Raw genomic sequence first — 4,500 nt, forward strand, 5'->3', positions numbered from 1 at the left:
AAATCCAGGGGAGTAGAGATGCTCCAAAACAATGCAGTTAAAATAGGACAGGATCTGGAGTCTAGGACTGCAGAGAGAAGAGAAAATACCTAAAGTATTTCTGGGAAAACAGCCACTGGAACCAAAGCATTTCCACTTTCAGGGGCCCGCAGGGCTGGTGGAACACACTCACACGTTGCTGAGTGAAACCTGGAGCTTTTCAGGACAACTGATAGGTTGAACCCTGGAAAAAGGAACTGGAAGAGAGACAGGTCCTGTTCTCAAATGATTTATGGTTATTGCTATATATGCCTAATTGGGACAGCCATGTGATCCCAGATGAAGGAAAAGCATCTGCAGATCTCCTTACCAGGACTAGAAAACCACCCCAGCTATTTATTTAATCCTTCTCATCTCCAATGAAACACAAATATGGTGACTTCCAAGAACACATGTGATCTGGAGGACCAGTGAAGGTAACCAGTCTGATGGTTGATTGGGATTCACCAGATGGCTCTGATGTGGAATTGGCCCCTTCCAGCCTCCCCAGCCTCAGGCAGAGGACAGGGATGCTGTGACCAAAAAGCCAGAGAGTTACGTGCTCTCCTCCCAGCAGCACCAAGTAATGCAGAACGGCTTTGGTGAGCAAATGCCCAGCTGTGCATGAAGAGCCCACCCTGTGAAATGGGACACTGCGGGGCATCAGTGCAAAGCTGAGGTAATGAAGGGATGTGGTGAAGTTCCGACAAAAAGGAGCTGCACAGCTGCACCAGTGCTTGAGCTAATTATTCCTAATTAGGGTAGTCATGGAGCCACAGTGTAGCACATTTGGAATGAAGCAAATGGTTTCCTCACAGGCCCACGAGGTGCCAGGTACATCTGGCTGGTTTTGGGTCAAGTAAAATAGAGTAACCTTCTTTCAGCTGGTGCTGTGCAGCTTGGAGTTGATTGTATAGTAGGAGCTCGTCTCTACTGAGTGGTCAACAAGCAAAAAAGAAGGGATGCATGTTAAAAACCCTAATCGGCAGCTGTGAACTACAGAACTGCAATTCCACTCCCATCTGGGACCCTCACTGTCTATTAGGCCATGTGCAAGCCTTGTTGGAATTACAGCCCCTAATTCAACACTTGCCCAGCTTTACTCTGTTTTTATCACATTACTGCTATTTTATATTATCTGTGGATCAGCAACTGGCAGCTATGCCCTTACACCCCCAGCAGCTGCTTCAAGCCATGACAAAATCCCTGTTGCCTTTGCAATGGCTGCTACCTTTTCCTCCTGCTGTTCTTCCAGGAGCAATGGAAATGCACCCCCTGCCCAACACCTACCCCAGCCTCCTTCCAGCACTCTCAGGTGTTAATTTTCTCACTCTTTAGTCCTCCTCCAGGAGCAGAGCCTGTCTTCTGGGAGCTTCCTGTTTATCTCAGACCAAGGGAGATACCAGAGTGGTAAATGGGTGTCCTGGATGCATTTGCACAGTTTATCTCTTTCCACATGTAAATATTCATGAGGCAATTCCTGACCTCATGGAAGCTACTGATAAATATCCCCTTGCCACACTGTGAGATCCAAAGTTGTGGTGCTCTCCTGGCAGCTCCTCCAGGTATTTGAAGGCTAATCCATCCCCACAGGGCCACGACCACAAGGCAACACCCACAGCCAGGGAATATTCTATAAGATCTTCAGCATTGGGTGTTATTGGCAGGGATGGTTGGAAGAGTGATTTATAACATGAAATACTGCATTTACCAGTTGCTTTTATGTATATGTATGTATATTTACATATATATATATATATATATATTTACACACATACATATTTACATATATACACACATCTATATGGCATACAAAGTGATATTAGTTGGTTGAATCCACTTGACACTTTAATATTGCAATAAGGAGTCAACAATAATGTACCAAAACATGTAGCTAGTTAAGCAATTCCCATCATTACTTTTCATAGAATGGGAATTTGTAATGTCTGCTTCAGGTTTTCTCCCACAAGAGACATATTTTCTGATTGTTGTGGGTTTGATTTGGCTTTTTAACTTCTGAAAAGTGGCCCATTTTAGCTGATTTTTAAAACTTAATCTAAGATTCCAGCAGCATGAAGACATGATTTGGGTTTTGTGACAATAAAGAATCACTGAAATAAAAAAGTTTTTCTTTTCCATTTTAATTAATTCATTTTCCTCTATTAAAAATGAAAATTTTATGTGACTAAATAATGCAGCCAGTATCTTTTAGATATTGTATCAAAACAGCATGATTAAATCCTAGCAGAAAATGCTTCACACCAACCACCAAAGGATGTGTGAAGCACGTAGCAGAAGTAAGAAAAGCTTTGTGGCTTCTTCCCTTGCATGGATGTGGATCTCCAGTGCAGACTAATCCTGTAATTTTGGAGGAGGAATTTCCATGGCAATTTTCCATGGGAATCTTTATCTCCTCTGAGGTTCTGCAGACACGTTGGCTGGTGCTCTAGGGTGCAAAGATGGGAGCAGGCAGAGATTGCTGCAGAAGAGCCACAGGACCATCGATGGTATCATCCTAACGTCCCAAGGGTGCAAGTCCTGGCCCTTCAGCCTGAAAGGGTTTTTCCTCTGCACAAGCCTCATGCAGGAAGCAGGCAGCCATAGCAAATGACTTCAGCAGGCAGCTCCTGGCAGTCTGGGCTGGGCACAGGGGCAGCAGGGCCAAAAGCTGCCAAGAAGGTCTCATTTCCCAACTATGCCATGCACCTGGGATTGCTGATAACGAGGAATGCCATTGTCAGACACTAAGGATGAGTGTCTAAGACACCAAGGATAAGCTGGAGGACACTGCTGCTGGTGAGAGCCTAAGGGGAAGCTGCAGAGGAAAGCCCTGCAGTGGCATAAGGAGAGACAGGAGAGGCCCTAAGAGAATAAGAGGTGCAGAGAATGACCCCCAAGCCCTGAGGGACCATTTGAATTGGATAAACACACAGTTCTGCTCTGAAGAACAAGAAACAATCTGTACCAATCATCACCATGCTGGTAATTCCTAAGCAAAAGCACGATCACAGCCAAGAAGGTTTATCCTTGTCCTACTCACAGTTTGTGGCTGAAGGTAAATCTGTGTTCTTGCTTTAGTCACCTGTAGTGAGATGATTACAACTACACTTCAGTTTTCCCAAAGCAACCATTTTTCCCAAATGTTAAAATCTTATTTTAAGGGGCTTGATTGTCACTCCATAATCTTTCAGCACTTTCTAACAGCTAAGACTGTTTTCCCTTGCGAAAATGCTCTCTTCAAGTCTCTCCCTTTCCTCTAAGCTTCTTTCCTTCAAGTCTCTCCTTTCCTGAGAGCCAGGGAGATGCCCAAGCTTTGGCATTTCCATTCCTGGTGATCTCCTGGGCATGGTCACCATTACCCTTCATGAGAGATGTGCCTACATAGTCACTTTTCTGTATGAGAGCAGAAATGGACTTGGAGGAGGATCAGGGCTGGACCAACAGCCAGACGTGCAGCACTCAGTGGGTTTTTCATAACACCAAACACTGAGCAGTAGAAAATTGATAAAAACTCAAACACCAGAATTATCAACTCTAAGACTGACATCTTTTACAACCACTCCTCACTTCCCTGCCTTCATTTACTTAATTTATTTTAGTCAAAGGCTTCATAATGCATGAAAAACTCAAAAATAAAATTGCAGTTAAATAATATGCAAGTAAAAACATATTTTAACTGGGTATAAGCAAGTCAGCTATTTATCTTGAAAATCTCAATAATAAGATTATTGTAGTCATGTAACTGTGAATTTTCTGGGCAGCAGATTAACATCAAACTGAAATGCTGGTGCTTCTATCTGGTTTGGTACCTATCTCATATTGCTCTAATATCAGCCCTATATTAATGTAGTAGCCACACACTGCTGCCTATTTATAAACACGTTTGTCAGGTCACACAAACATGCTGGCAAAGGCTTTCATATTAATCCCTTCTATAACGTTCAGTGAGGATCTATAAAAATGAATTAAAAACCTCTTTTTTCCTACCCTTAGGAAGACTCTTGCTTCCTATCATTTTGCCATCAAGGTTATAATTAAAGACACTGGCTGCTGTGGCCTGTATACATAATTGCAATATATGATCAAGGATTGTAAGCACCAGGATAAATGCATTATCACGCTGTCTAATTATCGTGTTATCTGACTGACAGGAGGCTGTTTTATCTCTTTCTAGGGATGAAGGACATATCTGACAGACACCAGGACTTGGCTTTGATGTCAGATTTGTATACGAAAGAATCAAAGAGTCAAGCCCTTTCCAAAATGGTTCCAATGTGGTTTAATCCCGCCAGACAATCCCCTGCCTCTCTGCCAGAGCCTGCTTTGAAGTGGCACTGCAGAGCGCGTGCTGCTGGAGCTCATTCCCCAGGGCTGGAGCCCCACATGCCGAGCAGAAGGCCCGTGCCCCCCGTGTCCCACGGATCACAGGGGAGAGGGGATGTGGTGGGGCTGCAGAACGGGGGCTGAAGTGCCACCCCCAGC

This window comes from Zonotrichia leucophrys, chromosome 3 (genome assembly GCF_028769735.1).
Source record: "Zonotrichia leucophrys gambelii isolate GWCS_2022_RI chromosome 3, RI_Zleu_2.0, whole genome shotgun sequence".
Classification (NCBI taxonomy): Eukaryota; Metazoa; Chordata; class Aves; order Passeriformes; family Passerellidae; genus Zonotrichia; species Zonotrichia leucophrys.